At 39.9% G+C, this 20,977-nt stretch overlaps 1 long non-coding RNA gene across 5 annotated transcripts in view; it reads left to right on the forward strand.

Annotated features, from left to right (window-relative positions):
* The first annotated feature begins 4,444 nt into the window (after positions 1-4,444).
* Positions 4,445-20,977, forward strand: part of LOC115191995 (uncharacterized) — a 34,022-nt gene continuing 17,489 nt past the window's right edge. The window contains exons 1-9 of one of the 5 annotated variants that reach the window (XR_003877842.1): positions 4,445-4,662; positions 6,413-6,488; positions 8,079-8,173; positions 8,360-8,660; positions 8,796-8,977; positions 9,084-9,187; positions 9,300-9,478; positions 9,724-9,777; positions 9,952-10,423. This is a non-coding gene — a long non-coding RNA (uncharacterized LOC115191995). Of the gene's footprint in view, positions 4,663-6,412; positions 6,489-8,078; positions 8,174-8,359; positions 8,661-8,795; positions 8,978-9,083; positions 9,188-9,299; positions 9,479-9,723; positions 9,778-9,951; positions 10,424-20,977 lie in introns of those variants that run through there. The other 4 variants (XR_003877839.1, XR_003877841.1, XR_003877837.1 and 1 more) reach the window with 4 other exon arrangements.

Below are 20,977 nucleotides of genomic sequence, written 5' to 3' on the forward strand. Positions count from 1 at the left end.
GTCCACTTAGTGTATGTAAACCTCTGACCCACTGGAATTTTGATACGATGAATTAAAAGTGAAATAATCTGTCTGTCAACAATTGTTGGAAAAATTACTTGTGTCATGCACAAAGTAGATTTGCCAAAACTATAATTTGTTAACAAGAAATTTGCGGAGGGGTTTAAAAACAAGTTTTAATGACTCCAACCTAAGTGTATGTAAACTTCCGACTTCAACTGTATATAAAACCAACACTCACCATAGACAGTTACCGTAATTTCCGGACTATTAAGCGCACCTGAATATAAGCCACTGAATTTTAAAAAATATATTATTTTGAACATAAATAAGCCACACATGTCTATAAGCCGCAGGTGCCTACCGGTACATTGAAACAAATGAACTTTACACAGGCTTTAACGAAACACGGCTTGTAACAAAAATAAATAGGCTTTAACGAAACACGGCTTGTAACAAAAATAAATAGGCTTTAACGAAACACGGCTTGTAACAAAAATAAATAGGCTTTAACGAAGCACGGCTTGTAACAAAAATAAATAGGCTTTAACGAAACACGGCTTGTAACAAAAATAAATAGGCTTTAACGAAACACGGCTTGTAACAAAAATAAATAGGCTTTATCGAAACACGGCTTGTAACAAAAAACAAAAAATTAGCAGTAAACAGTAGCCTACCAAGAAAGTCATTGGTCACTATCTTCCTCCTCCTGTGCACTGAAACCACTGAACCACTGAAACCACTCGGAGTTGAATAGCCTCAGAATTGCTTCATCCGATATTGGATCGTTTTCATTGTCGCTCTCGTCACTTTCATCCGGAGGCAAATCCCCCGCTGAGCCCTCTTCAACACGCAGCAGTCCAGCCTTTCGAAACCTGTTGATGATAGTGGATTTTTTGACAATGCTCCACGCTGTCAGGACCCACTGGCAGACTTGACCATAAGTTGGTCTTCGCATACGGCCCGTTTTAGTGAAGGATTTCTCCCCACTTGTCATCCAAGCCTCCCACTGAACACGGAGCGCCACCTTAAATGCATGATTTACACTGATGGCGAGTGGCTGCAAATACTTTGTTGTGCCCCCAGGAATCAGGGTGACAAAATGACTACCGTAATCAGAATGATGGGAAGTTTGAGCTCACTCGATTTAATCTAAACAGTAAACAAAAAAGTTGTTTGACCTTAACCCGTTCGGCAATTTCATTGGTCTAATGAAAGCTTCATGCCGCCAAAAAACTGAGCACGTCACAGAATGTGTTTTTTTTTTTTTTTTTTTTAAATGTGAAAGCGGGAAAAATCCATATATTAGCCGCGTCATTGTTTAAGCCGCGAGGTTCAAAGCCTGGGAAAAAGTTACGGCTTATAGTCTGGAAATTACGGTAGATAGAATCTCTGAGGTGTTTTGTGTGTAGTGAAAATGTTTAGCTGATAAACTCCAGAGTTGTTGAGGGTGAGATTTCTGATGGTGAGAGATCCAGTTTCTCTGTCCAGCTGTAGTCTGTCTGGGAATCTTCCTTTGAATTCTGTGATGTTCTCTCCTCTGATGACCTGACTCTCAACTATTGAGGTGTTTCGAATGACTGGACCAAAGAACCAAAATATCTTATCAGCCTGTAGTCCAGTTAGTCCAGTGTGTAGAGTGACAGACTGCCTCTCTGTCTTTGTCAATGTATTCACTTCAGCATTCACAGCTCCCGACAGCTCCCGAAAATAATCTTTGCTCAGTAGCAATGACAAATGGCACAAATCATACTGTGTGTTTAGTGTTTTTATATTAGGTTTTTATTAGCATTTGTTTTTAAGATTTTTACTTGAAATTCAGTTTACTTTCAGTTAGTTTTCAGATCCACTTGACTAGTTTTTATTTAGTTTAAGATTTATAGAAACACTTCTTTGTTTGTATATTATTTAATTTTAGTGTTAGGGACAGAAAGACGTGCATTTATGTGTTGTATAGTTTTTGGGGATGTCACTTCTTGTCTTTGTGGGGCAGTAACGCATGAGGTGATGGGTCAGGTCATAGGTTAGGTTAAGTTTAAAGGTAGACTCAGCCAGATGAAGTACGCGCACAAAGTAAACTGTAGTAGTGGGTCAATTTCCACAGCAACCAGGGTCCGGTTTCTCAAAGGCATCTTAAGTTCTTTGTTGGAACCTTAGTAGGAGCGTCGTTAAACATGGTGCGCCTCGCTACACCTAGGTCTCAGGGGAGAACTGCAAGCCCGCTGGAGCGAAACATACAGCCTCGTGATCTTGCGGTGTAGGCACGGTCTACGAAACCGAAAGCAAGTCACAAGGACAACAAATCCTCAGCACCGCAATACTGGTAGCACCCAGGTTGGTACACTGTCAGAAGTAATAAAAACAAGGGCACAACCCAAATGACGGCACAAGCGACACCGAGCGGGGGGACAGCAGAGCACCCTGATGGAGGCTAGCTTGCTTGCTGCTCCAAGCTATTGAATAGATTCTGGTAGCCTATACTTCTGCGCTTATACACTCTAACATTGAGCTCTTTGCAAGTGAGCCCTTCCTGGAATGTGCAGAGAAAAGGAAGAAGTGGAAGTAGTGCAGCGGCTGCTATTTAAAACTTCTTCGGGATCGTTGTCCCTTCCACGGGACATTGTTATTTATTAGGCTATATCCGACCACATAAAACAAATTATTGAAAAAAAAAAAACATATATATATAGATCTATATCTATCTATCTATCTATCTATCTATCTATCTATCTATATATATATATATATATATATATATATATATATATATATATGTATGTGTGTGTGTGTATATGTATATATATATATATATATATATATATATATATATGTGTGTGTGTGTTTTCATAATCATAGTGACCATAAAACCCCCAATAAGTATAATCGTTTTACAAGTTGTTTCGGCCTACGCGGGGAACACTTTTGTCCTTCGACTTTCTTTTGTAGGCCTATTTTTTTCCAAATAGCATCGCCTATTTATTTATTCATGAAATTAAAGTAATTCATTACAAACTTTTTTTTGTAATGGGTTTTCAAGCTTCTGAATCTGGCGGGTCACGTTGAGATTAACTTTACAAGACTCAGGGAGATGACATTCCCACAAGCAGCACTGCATACTGTATGTTGGGTGTGTTTGGTAAGGCTAAATAAACCGATTGTAGATGATAGCTGGGTTGTGAACACACCCCCCCACCCGGGCACAGTCAATGGGAGGCGGCACAGGTCATTTTCATAGGTTTTTTAAAAATCCTTTAAAAAAACGAGAGTCCAACTTCTCTCTCATTGCACGATGTTCAACCATGCACCTGGTGGTTGAACGGGTTACCAGGTTCACATTTTTAAATAGGTTTTTAATGCCTTTAGGGGGTTGTGAAGGAGTGAGGTAGGGGGAGGTGCATCTGCAACGGCCGAAAGTCGGACACTAATGTAGTTTTCCAACCACAAACCTCAACTCAACGCGGCAGGTTGCAATTGTTTATAAATACCTTTTTTTTGTGGGGGGGATGACTGGTGCCGCGGTCTAAGGCGTCACTACAGACCTGGGTTCGATCCCAACCGACTGATCGGTTGTCCCTTAAGGCGGCGTACAATTGTCCCAGTGTTATCCGTTTAGGGTAGGGTTTGGCTGGAGTAGGCCGTCATTGTAAATAAGAATTTGTTCTTAACTGACTTGCCTAGTTAAATAAAGGTTAAATAATAAAATAAACGGTTTTCTTTAAAATCTAACCCCCATATCACACACCCACAAGCTAAAAGCATAATATAATATGTGTGTTCATTGCTAAAATGAAAAAAATGTTTTAAAAAAACTTATTGAGAGAGAGCCTCAAATATCACATTGATGTGTATATATCCACTGTACACATAAATTGGCAATTGGTTCCTGTTTCAGTCATGTCTTTGGCCACATTCACATGGGTGAAATACAGTGCAAATAAAGTATTCAGACCCATTTACTTTTTCCAAATTTTGTTACGTTACAGCCTTATTTTAAAATAGATTAAATCGTTTTTCCCCTCATCAATCTACACACACACCCCATAATGACAAAGCAAAAACAGGTTCAGAAATTTTTGCAAGTGTATTAAAAATAAAAGTAAATATCACATGTACATAAGTATTCAGACCCTTTTCTCAGTACTTTGTTGAAGCACCTTTGGCAGCGATTACAGCCTTGAGTCTTCCTGGGTATGATGCTACAAGCTTGGCACACCTGTACTTAGAGAGTTTCTCCCATTCTTCTCTGCAGATTATCTCAAATTCTGTCAGGTTTGATTGGGAGCAACACTGCACAGCTATTTTAAGATCTCCTCAGAGATGTTAAATCAGGTTCAAGTCCGGCTCTGGCTGGGCCACTCAAGGACACTTTGTTGGAACCTTAGTAGGAGCGTCGTTAAACATAGTGCGCCTCGCCTTATACACTCTAACATTGAGCTCTTACCAAGCGAGCCCTTCCTGGAACGCGCCGAGAAAAGGAAGTGGAAGTAGTGCAGCAGCTGCTATTTAAACGGATCATCCACAGCACAACAGTACATAACTCAGCCCGCCTAAAAGGTTATTGGAAATATAGCGGCTGTGAAGAGACCTCTAAAGTCCCAGCAATAGAGAACTAGAAAACGACAACGCTTCAATATTTGGGAATATCAGTACGTTTCATCATCGGTAAGTAGGCTATTCCTGTAGAAGTTGTACTTTGTGTTGGTTACTGTTGTAATATATAGGCATGTATTCTCATAATGTATAGGCTAGCCTATTAGACCTACTGTTATTCATTTATACATTTAATTCGTTGTCTATCTATTGTTTAGCCTATTGTCCTTGTCCTTTTTAAACGCCATTCCCCACGAATAAAGTCGCACAAAAAGTATACAGCTCTGGTATCAAAACCTGCCATTTCCCGGGAAGAGGTTGTGGGTGAGAACAGTGCTGTTAGTCTGGTTCAGTCTCTCCTCTCTACCGTACCACGACAGAGTCACATCTCTCCCAATGTCCACACAACACACCACTGAACAGCTCTCACTGCCAGGAGGAAATTGCCAGTTATGATACCAGATGACACGGAGTGGAATGTAATACCTGAACAAGCTAACCAAACATGGGTTATCAGCAAATTGTAAAAAGCATTCCAAAAATAATTGGTGTGTCAAATTTGAATGTAGACTAAATTATTCATATAGCCTATGACTTATCACCAGATAAGATCAAAATGTGTATATTTGTATTATGCCTTATGGACTTTTTTTAAATGTAGAAGCAACCGCGTCACATGGAGATGCGACATTTAGAGTATCTTGTGCTGACTGACTACCTCAAATTATAATAATTTAACAGAGAGCGCTTTTGCCCCATGTAGTCTATAGCCATCTCTTTTCCTTCGTTTTGTATGCACTATTTAGCCTACTATCTTAGGACCAAGGTAAAAACAGTTTCAGGTTGGATGTTCGCCAGATATTCGGGCTTTCAAACCTCAATAGCTTTCAAACCACTTAGGCCACAGACTCCAAATAAGTGTCATGATGTTGGACAAATTGTGCACAACATTGCACAGGTCTTATTTTCACGATTTTGACATTAATTCGCTTTCCAAAGCTAATAAACATGTGGAAATGTGAGCAGCATTCAGTATTCTGAGTTGAACTAGTTCGGGAGCGTAAACAAAGTTCAAACTTTTTTTATATTCTAATTTCAATAGCTCCTTGGTCATGTGACCTACTGACCTCAAATACAGTTCAGAATGTACATTCAGTGGGCCTACACATTGCACACCCTTTAGTTTGTCCATTTTCATCTCACACGTTGTTACATGAATTTTGTACATTTTCTAATTTCAATACCTCCTTGGTCATGTGACCAACTGGACTCAACCAAGGTTCGGAATGTCCATTGACTATCCTATATTGCACACCCTTTAGTTTGTACATTTTCATCTCACACGATTTTACATTAATTTGCCTGCTCTGCCCCGCTGAAAGACAGTGTCACTGACACACCTATTCACTTGGGCCTTCTCCCTGGAGCCTTCCTGACCTCCAGGCAGGCCCCCATTGACCTGGTGACCTCTGACTCCAGGCCTCTAGGCCTACACTCCATGCCCACCTCACTGAAAAGGACATACTGTACATACCCCTGTGCCCACCTCAGTGCAACATGATCCATCCAGGGCCTCAGCTGGATGCCTGAAATGTGAGAAATGTAAACAAGATGCTACAGTAGTGTGTGTCTGTGTGTGTATGGATGGAGTTCCAAGAAAATGCATGTGTGATGTGCCCCTCTGTGTCAATGCTGAAATGCCATAAATAGATGGCAAATGAGATAGTGATGAGAGTGAGAGCATACAGTATGAAAATAAAGACCCCTTGGGATCTAAAATGAGTGTGGGGTGCCCTCTTGTCTCCTTTTTGTCCATTTGTAGACGCTGCAGTCCCCCTGGTGGAGGTTCTTGGAACTGCTATTTAAGTCTGAGCAAAGGATGAGGAAAACCTTCGAAGGTGATGCGTGTTATCTTGAATACCAGGCAGATGTTTGAGTACGGAATTAAATGGTGTAAACTGAACAGGTTGAACTTGTTGAGTACACTCTTCGAAAAAGGGGTTCCAACAAGGTTATTTGGCTGTGGCCGAAAGAGAATGCTTTTTGGTTCCAGTAAGAACACTTTTGGGATCCATGTAGAACACTCTGTGGAATGGAACAAAAATAAATTCTACCTAGGCACAGAAGGGATTCTACTGTACCTGGAACAAAAAATAATATCATATTGGGACAGTGGAATAATCCTTTTAGGTTCTAGATAGCATATTTTTCTCAGAGTGTAGGCCTATATTGCAGTGGTGGATCTGTGGTTTTCTGTAAAAAAAAAAAAAAATGTTAATTGGTGGTGGTGAGTTAAGATAATCAGAAATACCATGAAACATCCCCACTTTTAGCACACATTTGCAGTCAGGCAAAGTAACCTTCCATGTGTGCTGAGGCATGTGTGGATCACTCAACATTGACAGGAGCAACAAATTATTACATGCTCGCATGCAAACAAAATACATTTACAAAACAATGAAGAAATTGACAAAAGTCGTAAATGTTATGAAATAAAACAAAACTTGTTGATCAAGTGTAGCAGTTTTAATTGCATTACCAGAAGTTACCGTGAATCAACATTGTAGATTATGAAAAATGAACTGTTAACATTCGCTGGTGGCGATTTAATGGGGAATTGATCAACATTAACAAACAAGTGTATCCAAAATAATTCACACAATGACACAATAAATGTGCATGACTTGTCGGGAGACAGAAACATGCCTTTAGTGGGTCTTTGCCACACAAAAACACAGACAGATTATAATCTAATCAACTATATTTAAATGATGGAGTGCACCCATGTGTCACTCCCTCTGAACTATCCACAGTTTCCCTGTATCAATAAATCCATAGCTCTTTATGAACTTGAACAATTTAATTCACACAGTAACATTCATTTAGTTGATTCATCTGTCTTCAAACATCTCCTGGCGTCAGTGACACCAGGACTTCCATGGGAACGCCAGCCAGTCGCGAGTATAACACCTTCTCTCATCCTTCCACTACAGTTGTCATTTATGGAAAAACAAATGAAAAATCAGAAAAGGGTCTGTCATACCAAAAAGTGTTTTCCTCAAGGAGATTTTATTTCATCTTTCCAACCAGGTGAAGTACTATGAAGGCACCAGTGATCTCGACAAGAGGCGCAAAATTCGTACGGGGCAGAAATTAAATATTCGGGTTAAGCAGTTAACTTCAATTACATAACTGGAAGGATTTAGCTATGAACAATCATTTTTCAAAAATAATTTTCCATCTAGGTAGTCGGTCATCTACAAGTTGCTACAGTAGCTATTAAATTTAGTTATATGTCTGTCATTTTGAGGAAGAAAGTGAGAAAGAAAGGATGAAAGTAAGTGAGGGAAAGAGAGAAGTGGGCAGAGAGTGAAAGACAACCTTTTTTTTTATCAATCTCATTCTATTATATCTGAAATTATTATGATTTCAATGAATGTCATATCAGAGAGAATACAATGTTTCAATTTGTCACCTTGTGCTTAAAGGTCAGTACCTGTCTAGCTTGACAGAAGTTTGAGAGGGTGAAGACTGTGGCGCAGGAGTTGAAGCCCATCAGTTGTTTCACCATGGCACATGATCGGTAAGTGTCAAAATTCTAATTTTGACCTGATAAGCTGTTTTGTAATGGTTGCTTTATTTGACCACAGCAGAGTTACAATATTATACAATGTGTGTCATTATCCATACAAATTTTAAAATCTGCATACTGAATGACACAGATACGGATAAGAATGACGTAATCTTCTCTCTAACACTTTAAATGTAGGGGTGGACCTCATCGGACCCTTCACGAAATCCAGGAATGGCAACAGCTGGTGTTTGACGGCGACCAATTTCTTGACCAAGTGGGTATAGGCAATACCGTTGTATTAAGGTCAGTAAAGGAAGAGAATGTGCTTAAATATAAATTCCCTTCTGTAACCTATTAAAAAGGGTTTTCCTTTTGTATGATACCCATCAAGGACAAGACTGGCGAGGCCACCTCCAAGGTGTTGATGGACATCTTCAACACCCATGTTTCTCCTGAGGTCATCTTGAGTGACCAAGGTTGTGAACTTCGGAACAAGGTACAGGTTATATTCTGTCACCATTGGTTTGTTTTAGTTTTTTTACAATTCGTTTTTGATTTTCCATGGTATATAATCAGACATTTCAATATCTTCCATTGTCAATAGCTTTCCCTTTCCTACCCCCTCCTCCAGGATTGGATGAATGGACCAACCAGACCCTCAAGACTGCCATGGGCAAGTCCCTTGACGGGTTCCTGGAATGGTGGGAGGACATCCTGAAGGTCATTCTCTTTGCACACAACAGAAGCATCCAGCCTCCGGAGTACTCACCCTATCGCCTGCAGTACAGACCGGAGCCGCAGCTATTTACTGAGGTAAACAATGCAATTGTATATACGATTATGTCATATACTGTAGTATTTAAAATTTGTGATTGACTTAGTGTTGTTGTTTGTCTATTGCTATTTTTGTACTTTTCAGATCACTGAAACTCCACCTAATGGTGGAAGTTGTCAAGCCAGATCAGAACGCCTTCGAGGACTACCTTGACATGGGCTGAGAAGGATGTGGAGGTTTTTGACCAGGTAAAAATGATTGTCCGCTGGTAATTTATTTTCTGGGCCTCCAGGAGATATGTAAGAGATGTATTTGTAATAATATGAAATGTAATTTCATTTATTTCTATTCTCAATCAAGGTGAGACTGAACATGGGCAAGGAACATGAGAAACAGAAGGGGAGCTACCGGAGGAGAATCAAGAAGGGGACCAAGTGCCTGGACATCCGGGCAAATAACTTGGAAGAAGGACGAAAGGAAGGCGAGACCGGGAAACCTTGCTGCTCATTCGCTCCTAGCTGGGGTCAACATCCGTTAAGGTGAATATAAAAATCTCTGTTGATAACTACTGGCATTTGCCTAATCGTGGTGGGCGGCATGACCATGCTGTCAGCAGTACCAACACTGGCCCAGCGGTTTCTCCAGATAGTAAATCTCAAGGCTAACCACTGGGTCACGTTAAGTAACCGCCTCTACCAGGTAGGTACTGTTAAGGTGTGTGACTCCAGTGGTCATGACACCATCCTGGAGTTTCTCTCAGAACTCATCTCTCTATCTTTTCCAGGGACCATCCCTTACCTCCCTCATCAACCCCACTGACACAAAACATTACAGACAGGTATCCTTTATTTTCTGTCTGCCATTAACATTATTGCATGTCTAATCAAACAATTAAATTCAATAATTCAATAACTGTATTTTTGCACACCTGATCAACCTGTAACCTGTGTGTTTTCTTGTTTCCGTCTTTGGCTCCTACCCTGTTCTCTTTACTCTGCTTCCTGTTCTCTAGGACCTAGCGGTTCTGCCTAACACCCAGACATTGATCCACCTGATGTCCTCCATTACCAACCACCCTCCAACTTTTAATTACATCATCTACAGCAACTGTTATTGTGATGTTGTTATTATTTGCTAAGAAGGTTTTCTTGTTCTATCGTACTGGGCACATAATGTGAGATACACAGGTGTACTAAAAACACTAGCACTGCAAAAAAAGAGCAGCAGTGCACGGGCTTTGCAGTCTACCTTTTCGAGGACCCCTTCTGAGACGGGCTGACTGTTTAGAACAAGTGACAGGCAGAACATCCCACGCACACAGAACCCACCTCCTCTCTATTCCACACACCATAATCCATTTTTTTCAGTCTATGATTGCCATGTGAGTGAACAAAACATCTGTGAAAGTAAATTCACCTACCTGTAGCAAAAAAAACATCAATGTTTTTCTATTAAAATCTTAAATATTGCCAGGTTGGTTTTCACAGCTGTTTCACAAAGTGTTCATTATTGTTCATTAACTAATCCCTTGATGGCATTTGTTGGTTCAACATTATTCATTGTTGTTTGTATCCCAGGACATACAATAGATACATATATAGTCTACCACACGGTTGCACTATTGAGCTATGATCATAGTAGAGGACTACTGAAATAACATTATTTCAATGTAGATAAGGGAAGGCCAGTTTAAATGAAAACATGCCAGACAGACAAGCCAGTGTATGAATCAAACGTATTTGCATATGAATGGAGTGGAAATTAGCTGACTTTGGGGGGCTACAAGCTTGACACAAGCTACAATCTTGGCACACTGTATTTGGGGACTTTCTCCCATTCTTCTCTGCAGATCCTCTCAAGCTCTGTCAGATTGGATGGGGAGCATCCCTTCACAGATATTTTCAGGTCTCTCCAGAGATGTTCAAACGGGTTCAAGTCCGGGATCTGGCTGGGCCATTTGTCACGAACCGGCTTGAAGCCTGTAACAAAAAGGGAAACAACGTGGAGATAAAGAATAACAAAATATATTTATTAAATAAAGTAAAATAAATACAATTAACAATGGTGTGTGTAGCCAGTAATCAGTAGTGTAAGTGAGTGTTTTGCATGCATACATGTGATAATGCGGGGTGTTGAAAGGTGCCATTGCAAACAAACCAAATAGCCACAAAAATGCCACAACCAAAATCTGTCTGTGTCTGCATGGAGAGAGTCTCCTCCATGAATGGGGAAGTGGTCTATTTATCCTGGGACACCGGGTCCAGGTATTTCCCATGTCGCTGACGACCCTCCCGGCTCCGCCCACCGGCATCCTAATAAGAAAACAAGAGCAAAGAGAGAGAATACGGCAGACAGAGTGGGAGGGTCGTCACACACTCAAGGACATTCAGAGACCGAAGCCACTCCTGCATTGTGTTGGCTGTGTGCTTAGTGTCGTTGTCCTGTTGAAGGTGAACCTTCATCCCAGTCTGAGGTCCTGAGCGCTCTGCAGCAGTTTTCATCAAGGACCTCTCTGTTCTTTAATCTGCTCATCTTTCCCTCGATCCTGACTAGTCTCCAAGTCCCTGCTGCTGAATACATCCCCTCAGCATGATGCTGCCACCACCATGCTTCACCGTAGGGATGGTGCCAGGTTTCCTCCAGACGTGACGCTTGGAATTCAAGCTAAAGAGTTCAATCTTAGTTTCATCAGACCAGATAATCTTGTTTCTCATGGTCTGAGTGTCCTTTAGTTACCTTTTGGCAAAGTCAAAGCGGGCTGTCATCTGCCTTTTACTGAGGAGTGGTTCCCTCTGAACAGTCTACCATAAAGACCTGATTGGTGGAGTGCTGCAGAGATGGTTGTCCTTCTGGAAGGTTCTCGCATCTCCACAGAGGAACTCTGGAGCTCTGTCAGTGACCATCGGGTTCTTGGTCACCTCCCTAACCAAGACCCTTCTCCCCCGATTGCTCAGTTTGGCCAGCTGTACAGTTCTAGGAAGAGTCTTGGTGGTTCCAAACTTCTTCCATTTAAGAATGATGGAGGCCATTGTGTTCCTGGGGACCTTCAGTGCTGCGGAAATGTTTTGATACCCTTCGCCAGATCTGTGCTTTGACACAATCCTGTCTCAGAGCTCTACGGACAAATCCTTTGACCTCACGGTTTGTTTTTTTGGTTTGGTTTTTGCTCTGACATGCATTGTCAACAGTGGGACCTTATGTACACAGGTGTGCCTTTCCAAATTATGTCCAATCAATTGAATTTACCACAGGTGTACCCAATCAAGTTGTAGAAACATCTCAATGATGATCAATGGAGACAGGATGCACCTGAGCTCAATTTCGAGTCTTACAGCAAAGGGGCTGAATACTTATGTAAATGTAATATTTATATATTTTTTTACATTTATACATTTCCTAACATTTCTTAAAACCAGTTTTTGCTTTGTGATTATTTGAGTATTTTGTCTAGATTGATGAGGGGAAAAAATTATGTCATCCGTTTTAGAATAAGGCTGTAATGTAACAAAATTTGGAAAAAGTCAACACTTTTTTGGTTACTAAATGATTCCATATGTGTTATTTCATAGTTTTGATGTCTTCACTATTATTCTACAACATAGAAAATAGTAAAAATAAAGAAAAACCTTTGAATGAGTAGGTGCTCAAAAACTTTTGACCGGTAGTGTACAGTGAAATGCTTACTTATAAGCCCTTAACCAACAATGCAGTTTTAAGAAAAATACGTGTTAGGTAAAAAATAGTTAAGTAAAAAATTATAAATAAAAGTAACAAATAAGAGCAGCAGTAAAATAACAATAGCTAGGCTATATACAGGGTGTACCGGTACAGAATCAATGTGCAGGAGAACCGTTTAGTCGGGGTAATTGAGGTAATATGTACATGTAGGTAGAGTTAAAGTGACTATGCATAGTTAATAAACAGAGAATAGCAGCTGCGTAAAAGGGGGTGGGGGGGGGGGCAATACAAATAGTCTGGGTAGCCATTTGATTAGCTGTTCAGGAGTCTTATGGCTTGGGGGTAGAAGCTATTGAGAAGGCTCTTGGAGCTAGACTTGGCACTCCGGTACTGTAGCAGAGAAAAATGTCTATGAATAGCCTAATTTAATGTTATTCTCCTGAATAAAAAAGTGTTTATCTGTTAAACCTCTACAGGATTGGTGTCCCAACCTCGGGACGGTTGAGCTAACGTAGGCTAATGTGATTAGCATGAGGTTGTAAGATACAAAAACAAATCCCAGGACATAGACCTAACTGATATGGGCAGAAAGCTTAAATTCTTTTTAATCTAACTGCACTGTCCAATTTACAGTAGCTATTACAGTGAAATAATACCATGCTATTGTTTGAGGAGAGTGCACAATTATGAACTTGAAAATGCATGAATAAACCGTTAGACACATTTGGGCAGTCTTAATACAACATTTTGAATAGATATGTAATAGTTCATTGGAACGTTCTAAAACTTTCCACAAGAGTGCTGCCATCTAGTGGCCGAAATCTAAATTCTGCCTGGGCTAGAATAATTCATTATGGCCTTTGTCTTGCATTTCAATGATGATGGTACAATAATTTTTTTAAACGCATGTTTTTTTTCTTTGTATTATCTTTAACCAGATCTAATGTGTTATATTCTCCTACATTAATTTCACATTTCCACAAACTTCAAAGTGTTTCCTTTCAAATGGTATCAAGAATATGTATATCCTTGCTTCGGGTCCTGAGCTACAGGCAGTTAGATTTGCGTATATCATTTTAGGCGAAAATGTATAAAACGGGGCGGATCCTATGAGGCTAATTGTTGGGTCTGTGGATAGACCCATACCGCTTCTATACGGATTCTATCTTTTTGGTATTTTGCTGTAAGCAAACCACTAATTTCCTAAATTGCAGAGCTTTTAATAAAACAACCATATTTTCCTGTGGTAGTGACACTTGCTTTTCATTTAAAAGTGAATGTTTTCATTGGCCTATAGGCCTACCAAGAACTAATGTTGAGGCTGAGCAAGACCTTCAAAAGGCTAGTAGACTATGCCTAGATCGCTATAACAATGATTAAATGTGCCACTAGAGTCTTAGGCTACCTCTTATTTCTCAACAAGGCTACCACCAACAAAGAAGCCCCTGTGTCCATATTGATTTCAGAAAAAGGGATATCTACACAGTAATGGGGGCTGGCTGCAAATCAACTAGCCTAATAATTTTTTTATTTAGGTGATATGTGTATTTTAGCTAAATTGACAAATGAAATTGATTAGATTACTCTGGCAATGAAAATATGTTTTACAAAATCGTGTATATGTAGACGTCATGTAGACATTTGGAAAGCGTTTATGGTGAGATCTTTAATAATAAACTAAACAGACACTTAAACTAAAACGTGATGCGTAAGTGTCCCTTGTACACGACGTGAAAGCATGATGTACAGGTAGATGTCATGTCGGCGTTTTTAAGGTAATTCATGGTGAGATCTTTCATAATAAACGTAGATGCAAACTGACACGTGATGTGTCAGTGCCACGTCACACGATGTGAACACTACGTCTACATGACATGAACGTGACGTGAACGCGTCGGCAGATTGACAAAAAAACGTATCTCCATTGACAGTACATGTTAACTCATGGCGGTATCTTATGGCTCTAGGAAGACGTTGGGTGACTTGGTGAGAGCTATCAGCAGCTTCACTAGGCTGAATTCTGACATGAATCAAATAAAATAAAAATCTAATCAAATTTTTTGGGTCACACACACGTGATTAGCAGATGTTACTGCGGGTGTAGCGAAATGCTTGTGCTTCTAGCTCCGACAGTGCAGTAATATCTAACAAGTAATATCTAACAAATTACACAACATATACCCAATACACACAAATCTAAGTAGGAATGAATTAAGACTATATACATATTGACAAGTGATGTCAGAGCGGAACGGACTAGTGTAGAAAAACAGTGTATACATATGAGATGAATAATGCAAGATATGTAAGCATTATTAAGTGAATGAGATACCGTAGAATGGTATAGAAAACAGTATATTCACATGAGATGAGTAACGCAAGATATGTAAACATTAAGTGACTAAGATAACGTACAAAAGTATAGAATACAGTATATACATCAACACAGCAAAAAAAGAAACGTCCTCTCACTGTCAACTGCGTTTATTTTCAGCAAACTTAACATGTGTAAATATTTGTATGAACAACAAGATTCAACAACTAAGACATAAACAGAACAAGTTCCACAGAGATGTGACTAACAGAAATGGAATAATGTGTCCCTGGACAAAGGGTGGCATTCAAAATCAAAAGTACAGTCAGTATCTGGTGTGGCCACCAGCTGCATTCAGCACTACAGTGCATCTCCTCCTCATGGACGGTACCAGATTTACCAGTTATTGCTGTGAGATGTTACCCCACTCTTCCACCAAGGCACCTGCAAGTTCCCAGACATTTCTGGAGGGAATGGCCCAAGCCAATAACCTCTGATCCAACAGGTCCCAGACGTGCTCAATGGGATCGAGATCCGGGCTCTTCGCTGGCATGGTAGAAAACTGACATTCCTGTTTTGCAGGAAATCACAGACAAAATGAGCGGTATGGCTGGTGGCACTGTCATGCTGGAGGGTCATGTCAGGATGAGCCTGCAGGAAGGGTACCACATGAGGGAGGAGGATGTCTTCCCTGTAACTCACTGCGTTGAGATTGCCTGCAATGACAACAAGCTCTGTCCGATGATGCTGTGACACACCGCCCCAGACCATGACGGACCCTCCACCTCCAAATCGATCCCGCTCCAGAGTACAGGCCTCGGTGTAACGCTCATTCCTTCGAAGATAAACACAAAACCGACCAATCTTGGCCAGATGTGATACTGCCTGGATTCAAACCAGGTACTATAGTGACACCTCTGGCACTGAGATGCTGTGCCTTAGACTGCTGCACCACTTGGGAGCCAAATTTTCCCTCTGTTTTGAATATTGGCCAACTGACAACTCGCATTTCCTCTTGAAATGTTTCTGACACTGTAACAGGAACATTGAGCAGGGAAACGCCCCCAATATGTATCATTGGAGGATAATTATTATTATGTTTTATTTAACCTTTGTTGATCCAGGTTAGTCTCATTGAGATTAAATACATTTTTCAAGAGAGACCTGGTCCAACCAAGACAGAAACAGGGGGGAGCAATGTTTGATACAAATACCAGACATACTGTAACAACTTACAGACATAGACACACCATAAAAAAAATGTAATTTACAGAGACAGACATACATTTCAATTACAGAAACATACAGTCTGTCACATCCTGACCAGCAGAGGAAGTAATTGTATTAGTTTTGGTCAGGGCGTGGCAGAGGGTTTGTGTTGTGTATGCATTTCTATGTTCTGTCTAGTTTAGTTTTCTATGTTTAGGATTGGGTGTTGGACTCTCAATTGGAGGCAGGTATTTCTAGTTGCCTCTGATTGAGAGTCCTATATAGAGGTGTGTGTTTGGTTTGGTTAGGTTGTGGGTAGTTGTATTTCGCACTGCTAGTATTCATTTAGCCTGTGAAACTGTCCTTTGTCGTTCTTGTTGTTTTCTTGTTTTTTTTGTGTATGCGTTATCCTAATTAATTAAAAGATGAGCATCCACCTTCCGCCTGCGTATTGGTCCTCCCCTCAGCACGATGGCTGTATTTGTGACACAATCGTCTTAGATAAAAAATTATATCATATGTACCACAGCATCAACTCCGAATGACAATCACATTCCTTAGTAACATGTGAGTCAACCAAACATTCAAACTCCTCCAAGGAAACAAGATCCTGGAGATTCATGCTGGTCTGAACAGAATTACAAAACCATGGGAATTAGTTGCTAAAATACATTTTGCCATGATACGTTCTGATTTTAGTAACTGTTAAAAGTAAGTAGTGAGACCGTAACTGGTATTTATTTCCTGACCTTATCAAAGAAAAACAGTGATAAAGTCGCAGTTTTCCCAAAATGCCCTTCTAAATCATAGTATAACAATGTGTAAGCCTAAGTAGAGTCAACGACGAACAGCCAACAGCACTATAGAGATCACAGTGATGTGTCAGATGCTTTTGGTTGCTAATAAACCTAAGAGCTGCATGATACACGAAATCAATTGCCTTCAGGGTAGTGGTTGAGGTCTGTATATAAATTACATGACTATAGTCCAAGACAGACAGGAATATACTCCGTACCAACTATTTTCTGGCCTCCAAAGAAAAACAACCCTTATGCCGGTAATAAAAACCTATTCTCAACTTGATCTTCTTTACCAGGTTCTCAACATGATTAGGGAAACTCAGCTTCACTTGCTCTATGGAATTTCCTTCCAAGGTAGTAATGACATGGTTTTCAGAGTGTTTAGTATTGGAAAATACTATGTATTTTGTTTTAGAGGAATTCAGAAGAAGCTTCAAATCAAACTGATTGTGTTGACGGATGTTAAAAGCTGTTTGAGCTTTTTCAAAAGCCAAAGTCAAACTGCTGCCACTTGAATAGAGAACAGTGTCATCCACATAAAAATGTACTGTACATCAAATCAAATGTATTGGACACATACACATATTTAGCAGATGTTATTGCAGGTGTAGCAAAATGCTTGTGTTCCTAGCTCCAACAGTGCACTAGTATCTAACAATTCAGAAAAATACACACAAATCTAAAAGTAAAAGAATGGAATTAAGAAATATATAAATATTGTGAGAAGCAATGCCTTAGTGGCATTGACAAAAAAATACAGTAAAATACAGTATATACATATGAAATGAGTAAAACAGTATGTAAACATTATTAAAGTGAATAGTGTTCCATTTAAAGTGACCATCAGCTATATCAAGTCTTCCAATGTTGTTGGGTCCACCAACAAAATGAAGAACCCTAGTATGGATCAAATTCAAAGAATGGCAAGTATTTAAGATGCATTCAATGGTATCAGACTGTTGTTCTTTAAAAGGAAATGTCTGTCACATAGAGAAGAGCGATAGCAGAATGATAGACAACTGGTTGAGGAAACAGGCAGTGGGCTTCACGTAAAACGTCAATGTGGTCAGAGCAGTAAATGAGATGGGGAAGATTGTTGAGAATGCTGTGAATGTCTCAATAATGATACTGTTATAGCGTGAGAAGAAAAAACCTGTGGGTTATGAGGGTGTCGCAGTTATCATAGTGTCAAAGTTGAGTGTCTGAACGTGGTGAACTGTTCTTGTTCTGGTTAAAAACACTCCCGTAGAACAAGAAAAGAGACTTCTTTAGTGCCATTAGTACATCTGAATTAACTGACAACTGCTAAATGGTTTAACTAGCTAACATAAACGTCTCACAATAGGTTTCTAACCTCAAGGGTCTGTTTAAAGGAGAAATAAATACAATATTTTTCTCTAATTTGTAATATTTTTTTCATAAATGTGTTTTTCTAGAGATGTTGTAATGTGTCAATATAAAAACTGTTTACTGGCAACATATCCATGTTCCATTCAATGTAGCCTAGTATGTACCAACTATCCTGTATGTGAATGACTGCCTTGGATGTCAAAATGATGGTGGTATTAATTTCAAGATTCAAGATTTTAAAGGTTCAAGATTTACAAAATTTCTTAGCGTTAAAAGTTATACTTACTTACTCAGTCCTCTTATTTCCTTCTGGGACATTAAGCCGCTGTCACGGCTGTTCAAATGATCGGACCAAAGCGCAGCGTGTTCATAGTTCCACATCTTTATTAACCGTGAAACTAAATGCAATACACCAAAAACTTGAAATACCAAAACAACAAACCATGACGCAGAGAGGAAAACACAGTACTCAAAAATTAACAACCCACAAAACCAAAAGGGAAAAAAAACCTACATAAATATGATCTCCAATTAGAGACAACGAGATCCGGCTGCCTTTAATTGGAGATCGTCCCAATAACCCCAACATAGAAATAGAAATCTAGAAAACCCACATAGAAACAGAAAACAATAAAACCACCCAAAACACCCACTGTCACGCCCTGACCACTCTACTATAGAAAATGACCTCTTACAAGGGTCAGGACGTGACAGCCGCAACAATTGTCTCCCACTGGAGTATGTCTTTGACCACAGCTTGTGCCATCTGTCCCATAACCTATAAAGACCCAGCTCAGCAGCCACTACTGTCCGTCGCCATGTCGTTTTTGGCCGGTGTATCTTGTAAAAGTTATAGTTCACTCTATTACAGAAATGTGTCCATTGTTGTCTTACCTCGGTCTTGTCCTGATTCCACTGCATCTACTCCACAATCCCTCATAAATCACAAACTACAGGCTCTTCTCCAAAATGAATACGGGGAAAATATACTATACAATATCCCTATACTAACGTCACAAAAGTTGAGAAAACCAATCAGAATGCAGGTGAAACATCTCTGTCCAGCTAACCTTCACAAATGTGTCAGTTCATGTGTCATAAGAATGTGTTCTCTTCTGAGAACTCTTTCTAGCGAGAAGAATAGCTAAATAACCACTTTATGAAATGACCAAGCACTCTTTCCCAACTGGTGTGGAGGACCTGAGCCCTAGGACCATGCCTCGGGACTACCTGGCATGATGACTCCTTGCTGTCCCCAGTCCACCTGGCTATGCTGCTGCTCCAGTTTCAACTGTTCTGCCTGCGGCTACGGAACCCTGACCTGTTCACCGGACGTGCTTGTTGCACCCTCGACAACTACAATGATTATTATTATTTGACCATGCTGGTCATTTATGAACATTTTAACATCTTGATCATGTTCTGTTATAATATCCACCCGGCACAGCCAGAAGAGGACTGGCCACCCCTCATAGCCTGGTTCCTCTCTAGGTTTCTTCCTAGGTTTTTGGCCTTTCTAGGGAGTTTTTCCTAGGGAGTTTTTCCTAGCCACCGTGCCTCTTTCACATGCATTGCTTGCTGTTTGGGGTTTTAGGCTGGGTTTCTGTACAGCACTTTGAGATTTCAGCTGATATACGAAGGGCTATATAAATACATTTGATTTGATTTGATTTTAACAAGCTGTGAGGAACTGAAGAATAAATGAACATGTCTGTGACAAAGCTTATCTAGGTAGACATATTTGCTTGACATGCATATTATTTAAGAGTAACAGTAATCAATAATAATACATTTAGTTTCTTAACCTGCTTTCAGTTAAAAACAATCTCAAAGTGCTAAAGAGTAAGTATATTGTTACTATTGAGTGTACAGTAACTGATTTTAATTTGCTATTATTAACTTTAGGTGTTGGGTTAAGTAGTTTTAGTTTTTACAGGCTCTGATTCAGACGGAGATAAATTGACAAATAATTCACTTAAGTACATTTTGGGGGGGCATAAGTCCATGTTAAATCAACTTATCTCAAGTCTGAATAGGGTCCCCATTGCCTTGTTCAGGGGCAGAACAACAGATTTTTACCTTGTCAGCTCGGGGATTCGATCTAGCAACCTTCTGATCTAGCAACCCAACATACCCTTGCGCACTTTTCACGTTTTGCCGCCTTAAATTAAAATATTAAAACGGATTCAATTGGGATTTTTTTTCATTGATATACACAACCTACAACACATTTTCAAACTAAAAGAACAATTGTAGAAATGTGACAATACTTTTGGTCCCCTAAATTGGGGGAACTATGTACAAGAAGTGCTGTAATTCCTAAACGGTTCACCCAATGTTGATCAAAATAGACAGTTGACTGTCTGCACACAAAGACACTAAACACATTACGCCCTGTTCAAATCGATCATTATTGTGTCACCTGGTCAAATTGTTCACAAAACAAAACATACAATATCCTTTAAATAAATGCACGTCGCTACACCCGCAATAATATCTGCTAAATATGTGCATGTGACCAATAAAATGTCATTTTATTTGATGTAAAAAAATATATAATAATAATGTTTCATCAAGAATGATTAGCGAGTGTCCCTGGCTGTTTTCTCTCTCTCCCCCCTCTCTCGCTCTCCCACCTCTCTCGCTCCCCCCTCTCTCGCCCCCCCTCTCTCTCTCCCTCCCCCCCC

This window comes from Salmo trutta, chromosome 4 (genome assembly GCF_901001165.1).
Source record: "Salmo trutta chromosome 4, fSalTru1.1, whole genome shotgun sequence".
In the NCBI taxonomy this organism is placed as follows: domain Eukaryota; kingdom Metazoa; phylum Chordata; class Actinopteri; order Salmoniformes; family Salmonidae; genus Salmo; species Salmo trutta.